The sequence below is a fragment of the Emydura macquarii genome, unplaced genomic scaffold, assembly GCF_026122565.2.
Source record: "Emydura macquarii macquarii isolate MOO-44397 ecotype Brisbane River unplaced genomic scaffold, CSIRO-AGI_Emac_v2 contig_1146, whole genome shotgun sequence".
Taxonomy (NCBI): Eukaryota; Metazoa; Chordata; order Testudines; family Chelidae; genus Emydura; species Emydura macquarii.
Genome location: NW_027131283.1, coordinates 8,550,359 through 8,564,254, shown reverse-complemented (window position 1 = coordinate 8,564,254; position 13,896 = coordinate 8,550,359).

Here is a 13,896-nt window from a genome sequence, read left to right as displayed (position 1 = left end):
TCTAATCTGCGACAGGTGGTCAGTGGGAGTAGTTGATGCTGAGCTGAAGGCCGCACTGTCCACTGAAAGGCAAATAAAGCACAAGGTATCCATTGTTAGCTTGCCCCATGGATAAAAAGCAATGTTACAATGTAAAAATAACCCCTTTATATTCCTAAGGGAACAGCAGTCCCGCATACCAATCTCTACCTATTGCAGTGGTTGTAGTGCCGTTCCAGTCATGATAAGTAAGGGGCTGGTGCATCCATTTCAGGGAAATCCCTGTAGTGCGTGCTGCATAAGTCCATAGTTCCCTAACCAGCAGGATGGTTGCGCCCCCCTGACCCTCCCAAAAATTTTTTTTTTTTTTTAAAGGCGGTACAGAGTGTTGGGGGGGGGGGGGGGATAAAATTCCTTTGGACGAAATCATATGTGGTCACCTGTCTCTTGACCCCTAAGTCCATCGCAGTCATGTGCTGTCTTGTAACTTGTGTTTTATGTCGCCCAAAAAACCTCCCATGGCAGAGGGGGAAAAAACGATTGAATGGAGCAGGTATTGCAAATTTGTGCCATCTTTCCTAGGTGACCATGTGTGATATCAGTCTCCTTAAGGTAACAGAGTGGAAAGGGAGGATTTACTGCAAGCATCTGGGTTCAGGCATAGCCCTTATGCTACTATGCTGTGTTCCGCGATGATGCCTGCGCAATTAATAAGAGAGTGGCAGGGGAAAGTGTTCTATCGTGGTAGAAGAAATAAGGCTGCTTTCCCCAGAAACCTGCAAAGGATCACAGAGTACCTAAATGAAAATTTCCTGGAGGATTCTTGGAGTATCCCTGTGCAAAGACGTTCTTTTCTGGGGGGGAATCCCTTGCTTAGGTGAACTAACAACGAGGAAGCTCTCCCTACTACCATAATTTTTTTTTTTTTTTTTGCTATGACAAGAAGCAGGACTGGGGAAATAACCATAGAAATGAGATTTGCAGTACATACTCACCAGATGTGCCTTCCTTGACACCTCAGTCGCTCACAATGTCCTGCATTCGGCTGGGCTGTTCTGGGGTTATAAACAGCTACTGGCTTTCAGGGAGAATGGATTCCCCAGTTGCCTGGCCCCTGTTCTCCTCCTCCTCTTCATCCACAGAATCCTCCTCGTTCATCCTGGATTCCCCTGAAGTGTATATATGGTGCATGGCAGTACAGGGGTGGGGTCACCGCTGAGAATCGTATGCAGCTCCTCATAAAAGTGGCATGTCTTTGGTGACGAGCCAGAATGACTGTTCACCTCCTGAGTTTTCTGATACGCCTGCCTCAGCTCTTTGATTTTAATTCGGCACTGCTGCGCCTCCTTCCTGTGCCCCTTTTCCAACATGCCACACTATTATTTTTTCGCAAATATCTAAATTCCTTTTGCTGGCTTGGAGCTGAGCCAGAACAAACTCTTTGCTCCACAGACTGATGAGATCCAAGATGTCATCACAACTCCAGGCTGGAGTGTGTTTGGAGCATGCAGTCACCATGATCAGTTCTGCTGGCAAGCTCTCTCCATGCTGACAAAACAGGAAATGGGAAGTTTCCTGTGTATGTGGCCACAGTGCAGCAGAGTGCGAATGTGCAGAGCGGTCACAGCAGAACATTGTGGGATAACTCATGGAGGCCAATTACATTGAATTATGCTGCACTCCGCCTACGCTGCTGCTCATTTGACCCAAACAATTCTATTTCAGTGCTATGCCACTTGCAGAGGTGGTTTTATTACGTTGAATTTTCCTGTGATTTAAGTCGACCGGACTGACTAGCCAGTGGAGACGCATACATTATGTGGTCGATGGAAGCCGCATTCCATCGACCTACCTTCGCAGTGTAGACCAGGCCTGAGGGAGCCCTATTATAATAGAAAAGGGGGACCTCAGCAGGAGCATGGAGGGCTACCTCATGATCTATTATTTTTCTTTATATCTCAGGGAAATCCTTGGTCCATTGACTTTTCTATCTTATCAGATTGGCAAATTTATCACAAAAGGGAGTAAGCCAGATACCTCATTGCAGTCACAGGGATTTTAACTTTCCATCCAGGCAGTCTTCAGATTCCAGGGCTTAAACTGGAATCAAGCAGAAGATTTCCTACATGGTGCAGTATTGCGCGGGTTTACTCTAGCCACTGAAACATCGCCAGTCACAGAAGATCCTTTACTATTCTAACATGTAACCAACTTCTCCAGCTTTGTACTAATGCTCAACCCTTGCCGTGAGAGAGACCCATGTCAACATGTACCCATGAGGAGTGTACATGGAGGTGCCAATCTTATCTTCTCTGCCAAAACTCCATTTTTCTGGACAATGACGTGCCCCCAACTGGAGTCCCCAAGGCCTTTCACCTCCCACCTGACCAATATCACATATGGCTGAATCCCAGTGCCATTCAGAGAAGACTCAGGCCCCAAGCCTGGCAGTAACAACCACCCAGGTAATCAAACTCCATTATCTGGCATTCTCATTTATTATTCCCAGGCTTACCACATCTGAAGCTAGTAGCCACACTGCTGGACTTCTCGGCTGTCCCCAGAAGCACTTCCACTAGATTGTGGGACTGACTGGGGCCTTGGTAGCTCCTGTGTATCCCCTTGCTTGGGCTACTTGGGACCCTCTCCCTTTGAGAGCTTCCATGCAATGCCCCAGACTGGGGTAGCCCCTCTTCCAGTCCACCCGAGTAGATCACTCTTAGTTTGCCACATCATTCAGCTCTTTTGGCCTCAAAATAGGCTTCTGTCCACTCAACAGCCTCACCCACCAAAGCAGATTGGGCTTGCCTTACTCAGCTATAGGGTCCTATGGGTACGACCTTCAAGAACTGGTTTAGGACCACCTGATTTTTCTCAGTGGAACTAGTCTCTGGGGCATAACCACCAGGCAGCAAGGTCCCATAATCTCTGAACCACTACCTGTGGTCATGCTCCCCTCAGGAACAGTTTATCCCAGAAATCGTGCCAGCATGCCTCAGAGACCACTTCAGTCTATCTAAGATGTCAGCCTTCATGACAGGCTAAGAGTTTGCTTGCTTGCCGCTCCCCACTCGGTAGACGGCCTGTCCTTCTCTGTCAGAAACAGTATTTTTGGGGCCACACAAGTAGACTCTTCCCAGTTCATTGGCACTCATCAAAGGTACAGAGAGAGGTCTCCTGGTCATCCTCTGGCCCTGACTTTACCAGGCCAGGGACCAGGGCTTGAGCTACCCTCTCCAACAGCAGCCAAAGTCCCCAGAGCTTTTTGGCTCAGCTGCTTCTGCAAACGCTCCTCTAGCTGGAAATGGACCTCCTATCACCACTGTTGAGAAGTAAATTGTGCCTCTTGCTGTTTCTGCAGGCTTTCCATCAATTGCGTGAGCAGGGTCTGGGTATGTTGCTGCTGCTTCTGCTGTCGCTGCGTCATCAGAAGGCATGTCACCTCCTCCATCTTTCCGAGTGACCCAAAGGGGGTGGGGCATCCGTAAATACTCACTGGCTTCTATTTCCCCTCAATTCTAGTAGCCAGTTGCCTACCCATTTTCTCCACCCTGTTTTATAGCATATTCTTACTAGAGCACCCCATTCTGGCATTATGTGGTGCAGCAGCCACTTAGCCTCAGTTTGCCAGCTGGTCTTCACTGCTCCACCCAACCTCCATGGTATTCTGGGTTGCAGAGATTTAGCACTTTAGAATTTACAGTTCTGCCGCCTCTAGGGCACTCAAAATTCAAAAAAGAATGAAGCAAAGTAAACAAACTCTTCCTTTTTCTCCAGGAGATCTGGTAGGCATCAGTCTGGCCTTAGCCCTGGTCAGCCTTCTTTCCTACAGTGAGAATTCTACGTTTACTCTCTTTCTTCTGGGTTACTGGCCTACTGGATAGGAAGGAAGCAGTAGACATGATGTATCTTGATTTTAGTAAGGCTTTTTACATAGTCCCACATGACATCCTCATAAGCAAAGTAGGGAAATGTGGTCTAGATTAAATTATGATAAGGCAGATGCACAACTGGTTGACAGACTGTAATCAAAGAGGCATTATCAATAGTTCGCTGTCAAACTAGGGGGTATATCTAGTGGGGTCCCATAGGGTTTAGTCCTTGTTCTGGTACTTTTCAATATTTTCATTAATGACTTGGAGAACGGAATGGATGATATGCTTATAAAATCTGCAGATGACACCAAACTGGGAGGGATTGCAAGCGATTTGGCAGTCAGGATCAAAATTCAAAACAACTGACAAATTAGAGAATTGGTCTGAAATCAACAAGATGAAATTAAATAAGGATAAATGCAAAGTGCTACACTTAGGAAGGAAGAATCAAATGCACAGCCTCAAAATGGAAAATGACTGGCTAGGTGGTAGTATTGCTGAAAAAGTGTCTGGATGGATCACAAATTGAATATGAGACAACAATGTGATGCAGTCGCAAAAAAAAGGCTAATATCATTCTGGGGTGTATTAAAAGAAATGTCATAGGTAAGACACAGGAAGTAATTGTCCTGCTTTTCTCAGCACTAGTGTGGTCTCTGAATACTGTGTCCTATTCTGGCTGCCACGTTTTAAAAAAAAATGTGGACAAATTGGACAGAGTCCAGAGAAGAGCAACAAAAACCAGACCAATGAGGAAAGATAGAAAAACTGGGCATGTTTAATCTTGAGAAAAGAAGACTGAAGGGGGACCTGGTAAATCTTCAAATATGATAAGGTCTGTTACAGAGGACAGTGACCAATTGTTTTTTGTCTTCTGAAGGTAAAACAAGAAGTAATGGGTTTAATCTACAACCAGGGAGATTTGGATTAGATTTTAGGATAAACTTGCTAACTAGAAGAGTAGTAAAGTTCTGAAATAGGCTTCTAATGAATGTTGTGGAATCCCCATCATAAGAGGTTTTTAAAAATAGGTTAGACAAACATCTGTCAGGGATGGATTAATTTACTTGGTCCTGCCCCAGGGCACGGGGCTGGATTTGATGTCCTTTTTAGGTCCCTTCCATTCCTATGGTTCTTTTTAAACCCCTCCCTGGAAGCCTGCTTCCCATGTCAAATGTCTTAGCCTATTAAACAGACAAGTTTCATTGTATGTTTAATTGAGATGTGGCTTTTATCCAAGATGCTCCCTCTATTCCCAGCCAGAGAGCAATGAAAGAAGGATGACTGGAGCAAGCAAGCCTTTGATTTCTGGTCTTTCATTCCATGCCAGAGGGATAGGTATTCTAATTAGAACACATTTTACCTTTCTAGGTTACCTATCAGCATAGCTGACCACTGGTAACATGGTATTTATAATTAGCAATTTTTTTACTCTATTTGTTCTACAATGTTTAAAGAGCCTATTCTGGCAGGGTTTGTGCCATTCTACTTTCTCAGTGATCTAATCTAAAGGGAATGAAAGGGAAAAAATAATAAAGATCGAGGAATACTTTTTATACCTACTATGATTAAGGGACATTTGCTGATATAAAGATTGCTTAATTCCTTTATTAAATAACATCCATTGTATTTTCATTAATATTATTCACACGCTTCATTTCATAAATATTCCCAGTTACTGTTTCTGATCGTGCTACAATTTATATATACATAGGATTAGTACAGTCAGTGGCAAAACTTAATCCTAGTGAAGACAATGGCAAAACTCCCATTCACTTTAATTGGTGCAGGATTGGGTCAAGGAGTCCAAGATCATAGAACTGTTCTGCTTATCAGCTAGCAATATGCTGACTATAAAGGGAGGAGAAGATACTGGTTCAGACAAGAAGTTATTGGATTGCATGAAGGTTACAGCACAGTCATGCTATTCCTACTCATATTTAGAGTCTGGAAAAGTATGGACCGCTTTGGGTGCCCTATGGCATCATTAACAAACTATTCTGTTAAAAGTGACCTAGAAAGGAAACATCAGATTAGATTTGCACTTTTCTCTATAATGTGTAAAAGTCGGACAGGCTTTTGTTATTGATTTGTTGTTTTGTTTTACATTTAAAATCCACATGAAAGACTTGTGGAAACTGGAGAGCTAGTGAAATATGACAACAGTGAGCAGTGTGTAAGCTAAAGGGGAAGGAAATTTTTAGTCAGATCATTTGAACTTTATGGCCCAGCTCCAGAAAGAGTGTTTAGGTACCTAAACCCAATAAGTAGGTGTGACCCATCCATGCCCAGGGTAGCCACCTGAGAATGCCAAGATCAGGGCAGGCTGCAAAAGGAGAACAGATTCTCCCAGCACTGGTGGGTGACACTGAAGCCCAGCTTCCCAACCAGCCATGAACTGCTTCTGATTTCCCCTACACTGGTTATCAAGAAGCCAGTCCACAAATGCCCACAGCCCCCTTTATTGCATTCCAGTTCCTGGCTCCCAAATCAGTACTAGGTCCAGTAAAGAGACGAGTTGTTTAAACTCTATGCTCTTTACTAAAAAGGTTCCCTTTGACCCCAAGAGGTCAGCCACAGCACCAGTTCAATATAAGTTTGGATCTTACCTAAAATACCATGCTGCCAACCAATCCTTTAGTAACTAAAACGAAATGTTTATTGTAAAAAGAAAGAAATAAACCATGAGAGAGATGTTAAAGGATTAGAGCAATCACATACATACAAATGATTAAAAGTCCATATACATCAGGTTTCTGGAAGAAATGTGGATTTGCAAGCTTGTATAGTTCCCTCTGGTATACATTCAGTGCCTGGATGGGTCTCAGTCCTTTGTTACACAGCTTCAGTTGCAGATGCCTTGATCCAGAGGTAAGTAGGTAGGTAGCTGAAGCTCAGGATAGAAGACAAAAGGGTTTCTGGGGTTTGATCTTATATACCCTCTGTCCCTGGCCATGCGGCCTGTGGAAAGTTACAAGAACTAAAATGGAGTCCAGAGTCACATGGGCCAATCCTGGTAACTCTTCAGGTATGCCTTTAGTTTCTTCCTGGGCCCCTTGCATCCGTGAGTGTCTTAATGGGCCATCAAGCAGGCTATTGTTCTGCCGCCTCTGTCTGGGGTGTGTCCCAGCCAGCCTAAATTGACATACAGAAATATCAAATACTTCCATTTCACATATAGCACATAAATATACTCATGTTCATCTTACTCAGCACGATATATCCCTTCTAACAGTACCTGACATGATATATCTCACACGAATTATTATGATTCTGCCATACTGATGTCACACAATATACTAAATGTCCCCCGTCCCTTCCGTCAAACCAGCCCACGTGACACTAGGCACTTAAGCCCTAGTTTTGGCATAACTGTAATCCCAAAATGCCAGCTGAACCTGGTAGGCACTTAAACTCAGTGCTTGTTTTCAGGGTTAAAGTTCCCTTGGTGCTTGCCTCTGCCTCTGAGCATGTGCACTGCTGCCTCTGTCTAGATGTCCAGGCATCTATCTTCTACCTAATCCCTGGAGTGATTCACAAATTGGGGGAAGCTAGGCATTCAGACACCTAACTTGCATGCACAGCCAGATCTGGCAAGCATGCTCAGAGGCTGCCTACCAGAGAGCAAGAGAGGGTATGAACGTAGGCCAGTGCAATGGCATACCGAGAACCTCTGGCGCCTGGCCTACATTTGCACACACACACCCCAGGCCGCATGCCTCACCCCCACGCAGGGCAGGAGGGGGCCCAGCGCCAGCTGCCTCAGGGAGGGGCAAGGGAGTTGTACCTGTGATGAGGGATGCAAATGCAGGCCTGGCTCCACCGCCACCTCCTTCCCTCCCACTTACTTGCTGTGTGGTGCCCCTCTATCTCCTGCTGCAGCCTCGCAGCCCAGCGCTGGCTTGGATGGGGTGGCCACAGGCCCCAGCTTGGGGTGGGAGGCTGGGCCGGCCCTTCATGATGTGGGGGGGAGGCCCCTCAGAGCCTCCTGTGCCTCCCACTCCCTCATGGAGGGCAGCCACAGTCTGGCGCTGGGTCGGCCTCCCCCTCCCCCCCAGGCCTGTGGGGGGCACCGGGCTGGCCCTTCATGATGGGCAGGGGGTGAAGACGCAGAAGGGTCTGCGCCCCTCAGAGCCTCCTGCGCCCCCTGCCTGGTGCATCATTCCGCACTTACCTGCTGCTCCAATCCCACAGCCTGGCACCAGCTTGGATGGGGCAGCCTCGCTCCCCTGGCTTGGGGATGGGGCACTGGGCTGGCCCTTCACAACGCATGGGGCAGGGGGAGGAGGCACTGAGTGGCACCCCTCAGAGCCTCCTGCATCCCCCACCTCCTGTACATTGTGAAGGGCCCACCTCTCTCTCAGTATGCCACTGATCCAGTGGTTAGAGCATTCACCCCCCACCTACAGCAATTTTGACTGTTTGGTTTTGAAATTGTGAACCCATGACATTCTTTGGCTCAATGCTGTACTCAATATATGCTACCGTCCCTCTAAAATGCTATAGGTCAGTATGCTGTGTTCAGTTCTAATTTACCAGTTTATGCTTCTTGTGTAGAGTATTGTTACTCTATTTGCATTTCATTATATGAGGCATTTTAAATGTGGACATATATAATCACACAAGTGTATGCAGTTTGCATTAAAAATTTATTGCAGTTTTTTTGGGAGAGGAGAATTTTCACACTTTTTCATTGTAGGAGTCTGTCAACCCAAAATGGTTCATTTTGCTGAAGTGATTTATTTCTTCTACATTCAATTGTATATTACAAAATAAAATAGCAAAGCCAAAGGTTCTCATTGTCCTGTTCAATAATGTCAGTTGTTTTATACCAGATGCACCCTTTTAGATACACACAAAAGGAATATTAAAATACATTTTACATATCGGGGGAGCTGTACACCTGTCAGTTCATATTATACAGATGTTTATACAAGACAAAATTTTATCCCAACACTTTGAAAGGTGCATTTAAAAATGGAAGTGTCTTCAAATTAAGGTTTACATAGTTTGATTTTTAAAGGGTCCATTCATCCTTCTAGATCAGGAAGTGTCCGAAACCCTGCCGCCGTTCCCATTTTCGGCGGCGGCGGGAGCTCGGCGGTGGTTATGGTCCACGGCACCCCGCGGACACTGTAAAACCGTTTCGGCGGCGGGGGGTAGTTTGATTTTTAATCGGCGAAGGGTCCAAAATGGCCCTTGGCATTCCCCTGTTCTAGATGCACATGTAAGTTTCCCTAATAAATGGTGTGAGATGCCGGCCCATATGCATGGAGTGAAGAAAATTTTAACAGTTTATCAAAAGATTTTGAAATTACATCCATGGTCTTATACATGCAGTTAGCATATGTGAATATACTTATGCAGTTTTAACATTAGGTACTTTAACCGATTAAAAGTCATAAGATATTAAATGATTAGTGATTAAATGATGAAGACTGAGAGCTAGATTTTCTAAAGAGCTCACCTGACAGTTAGGCACCTAAATAAAGTTGCCAGATTTTCAAAATTTTGGCCACTGCATTTATGGGCCTAGATGTAAACACTTCAGAAAATGTAGGGGGGAACCTATCCGAAATGTTATGTAAAAATAGCAAAAACACTTAAAACTATAACATAGCAAAGGTATAATTTCACATTCTTTGGCCACTAAAAGTTATTCTGTAGCCCTGAGCTTTGATTGATATGATGCTCACTAAAGGCTTTCTTGGAATTCATTATTTTGGCACTGTGTAGTGTGAATAAACATGTTTCACACTTAAAAATAAATTAGGCTAAGAAATTAATAAAATCAGATTGCTGACATTTTTGTCAATGCACTGGGAAAGAATAACTTTAGATCAACAGCAGTGTTGCTAAGAAACATCTACATTTACTTACTAAAGATAGAATAGTGTCATTTTGGAATTACTTTTTATGTAAACAGTGGAAGAGTTTATCAAGAATAATATTATGGCAATGAGTCACAAAAGGATTTAAGTTGATGCTCATGTTCATATAGGGTGACCAGATAGCAAGTGTGAAAAATTGGGACAGGATGGGAAGTAATAGGTGCCTATATAAGAAAAAGCCCCGAATATCAGGACTGTCCCTATAAAATTGGGACATCTGGTCACCCTATTTTTATGCACAAAACTCGATACGATGTATTTCAAAATTCTTATCATAGGTTAAGACCTCTGGAAAGTCTAAATATCTATTTTTAATGTGCTATTTTGTTGCTGAAAAATTAAACAAGTAAAAAAAAATCCATAACCTGCAAAAAGTTTTTTGTTCTGGTTCTGCACCAGCAGAAACAACACTGTTAATTCACAATGTCTTTTTCTTAAAACATGCTGACATCAACAATGTTTCCATCAATAAAGAGGAAAATTACCTATTTCAATGTCTGCTTATGTTTCACTACTTGGAAATACAAAGGAGAAATACTAAGCTGGTAGAGGAAGCAATATAATTTTCAAGATTCTAAGCAGATATTACAAAAAAGAGTAAAAGTACAAAAATATTACTAAGTTATTAAAATATATTTGTGTGTCCCTCTAAAAATTGGCCAGTTACAGTGAACATGAAGAACCAGTCGCAAGCAAAGAAAAAAACCCCTAATTTTTGCTAACTTTTTGCTATTCAGTAATAACGTCAGCAGACATTCATTTTTCAGCATCTCACTACTATGTGTCTTTTGTTTTAGGGGCAAGAGATTTTTCCAACATCTAATTTTGAGAGATTCAGACCCAGTAGTTATTCTTCAAAGGAATGTTAAGAGTTTTGGGATGAAGCCTCCTTCTGTATATATGTTTAACATTAGTATTTTTAACCATGAAATCTGTCCTGCTTAACCGCAAAAAATATTGAAATTCATCGTGTTTGCAATTTGGAAACATATTTTTGAAGGCTGAATGCAACAGCCATTATCTAGTACACAGGGAAAGGCACTAATCAAGCAAGTCTAGAAGAGCGTTTCTGCTAATTACGTTGTCAACTGATTTCTTGTGGAAGCAACAAGCTCTAGTGGCACAGGCAGTGGGTTTTATTACAGACTGCTGAAGGAATTTACTCTCATACACTTTGTAATCAATGCCAACAGTGGTTGGCAGACCTTTTTTAAAAAGCTTCTGTAACCACGATTATGAATAAGGCAAAATTGCTGTTACTGTGCTAGTTCAAATTCCAAGCGTCATTCTTGCATTATAACGTGCAAAACATGTCTAATGTTTTTGCTTGCACACCTTCTATTTATTTAAAACTAAATTTTATTTAAACTACGGACAGAAGTAAGAGCTCGCTACTCACTCAGGGCCTAGCATTGCCTACATTACTCCCATTGAGTACTATGGGACTGCTTGCGGAGTAAGGTACTACTCAACGAGTGAAAGGGTTTCAGAATCTGGCTTTCAGAGAGGGCTTTTTTTTTAATGCCATCATGAGGAGAAGCATTCACTAGGATCTATATATATTGTGTAAACCTCTGAATTGCTCGCTGCAGACGTCTGTGCTGGGGTATAACAGCAAGTGGATGTAGTCCTGGACTCTAGCAACATAATCCTGCTCCCACTGAGGGTGCTAAGCAACTTGTTTGTACAGCCATAGTTTGGGATGGTCTGAAGGAATGATGCATATAAACAAGGAAGAATGTGTTTAGCTACAGCAAATACGAGGTAAAAATGTCATTTAAATCTAGCTGTTCACACCAGTTTGCTCATAACTTTTCAACAGACAGAAGCCCTAAACATCAGATTTCTGCAGCTTATTTTTGAATGTTTATAGGAAAATGTGACACTTAAGTCTTTAAATAAAAGGAACTCATCTAATTTTTTATGAAAATCATGTATTATTCACATATTTTACTAGAAGCCAATGTATTAACCTTCTTGTTCATTAGCTTGCATGATTAAATTCAGCTACAAAAATGACTTACTGAAAGAAATACAAGGGAAATGATACAAGAAGTATATTTCATGAGTTTCTCACATTTGGGAAGCATTTTTTTTATTTTCATTTTTTCTTCTGTGGAATTTTAAAAAAATTAAGTGTTGTATGTAGTTTTGTGTAAATTTGGTTATTATGAAAATGAGGGATCTGAGTGCTGTCTTTGAGCCAGGCCTAGTGTGGTTAGATACTATACAAGCTTTACCACACAGCTCTGTCAAGACAACTCATTTCTGTCCTGCTGTTCTAAAAGGAATGCAACCATCCTTTGGATCTGTCCCTTTTGAAAATTCTTCTACAACACTGCATGAATATATGATATAGTCCATAATTGATAATATACATAGAAACTGTCACGTTCAATAGTTTCCCAATTTTACAACTGTTTAGTAGTACAATCTTTTTATGTCGTAGAAATAAGAACGAAATTTGTTCTGCCTTTTTTTACATTTAGCAATTGTCATCAAGCAATGTCATCCATGACTACTGAAAGCAGTATTGCCCACAGCAATACTGAAAAATAGGTTTTAAAAGTTTCATAAATACACGAGTTGAAATTGCAAACACTATTTAAAATATCTTTCGCATTATTGAAAGACTACATTTTACAGATCTTTGGCTGAATACAAAGCTATGTAAACTTCCATGTTCCTTCTTTATGAAACTGGTTTCTAATGTCAAAATATTCGACAGGGAATATTCCGGAGTTTATTCAGGAGGGATAGGCTGAATGTATGGCATTAAGCCAAAGCATGTGGATGTGCAATGCTTAGTGGCTAGAATTTAGCCTAAGAGTATTTGAATTCAAGTTTCAAAACATAGGCATGAGAAGGTCTTTGGTCAAAGTTTCAGAAACACACAGAACAGTTTGAATATAGGTTGCATTGTATTGCACCACAAAGCATCAGCCTCTACCACTGATTACTTACACAGGAATTATTCAAATTCATGATAAATGCATTACTAGAGAGCCTCAGCACAATTCATGTTAATGATGCTCACACTTCTGATACTCACAGTCTGCCAATTCACACGCTTGGTGTATGGGACATGAGCATTTGAAATTTTATAATGTGTCAGAAAGAAAAAAATCACTTCTCCAGATCCCTCCCAAAAAATGGAACTACTAATGGAGAAGAGAAATGCTCTTTGGTATCAAGAGGTTTGAGGCTTTCCTCTAAAAAGCAATGAAACAAAAATAAGCAAACAGAATAAAATCTACTTGAGGACCTTTGTACTCTATGGCAAAGTCCTTGGATTCCGCCACACTTTTGTGCAGAAGACTGGAAATTCTGTAGCACCTTCATTTAAATTAAAAATGGACATGTTAAAATAAATTAAATATGATTATAACCATCAGTAGATTATCCTGTTAATTATTTTGATATTAAAATGTACATTGTCCCCACATTATTATTTTTCAGTATGCTAGAGATTTTTGTATCCATAATGTATGAATTGCTTCTTAGAAACTGAAAGGTAGAAGATGGAGATTTGGCATCTGGGTAGGGGACATGGCTTTTGGCACCATGACGTTCGGGACTGTAGATAAAAAAATGAGCTAGATATGTCAATGAAATGCAGGAAACGCTAACACTGAAATGGTAATAGGCTTCAAAGTCACTAAGATACATGGGGCAGTTCACATTGCTTAGAACTATTGTTTCAGGCCATCTGCAGAGTCACGAAGACAATGCTACTGTGGTTTACACTCAGTTCACATCTGTAGTGTTTTCTTCATAATTATGGGAAGTAGAAACAATTTTTTAAAAAGAAAGCTTAGATTCTGGCTCATAACTGGGGACAAGGGGATTCCAGGACAAATTCTGAGACACAGAATTGTATTCACAGTACCTTGCATGTACTGCTACTGAATGCTGTTAAGGAGCATTTCTCATCCCATGTGATGGTAGTTCCCATTAGTTCATTTTAATACTCCACCAAGCCTATCAGTGTGATTGGGAGTAGGTGGGAAAGGGTCCCAGCTAATTTGTCTTTCCCTAACTGGAAAAAGAAAGGATCTGGCGATGCCAATGGCACCTAGTGTCAGCTCTTGGTGCATCAACTATGATAATCCCTCTTCACCTGGGACGTGAGTGGAGAGCGCTGCTTTGAT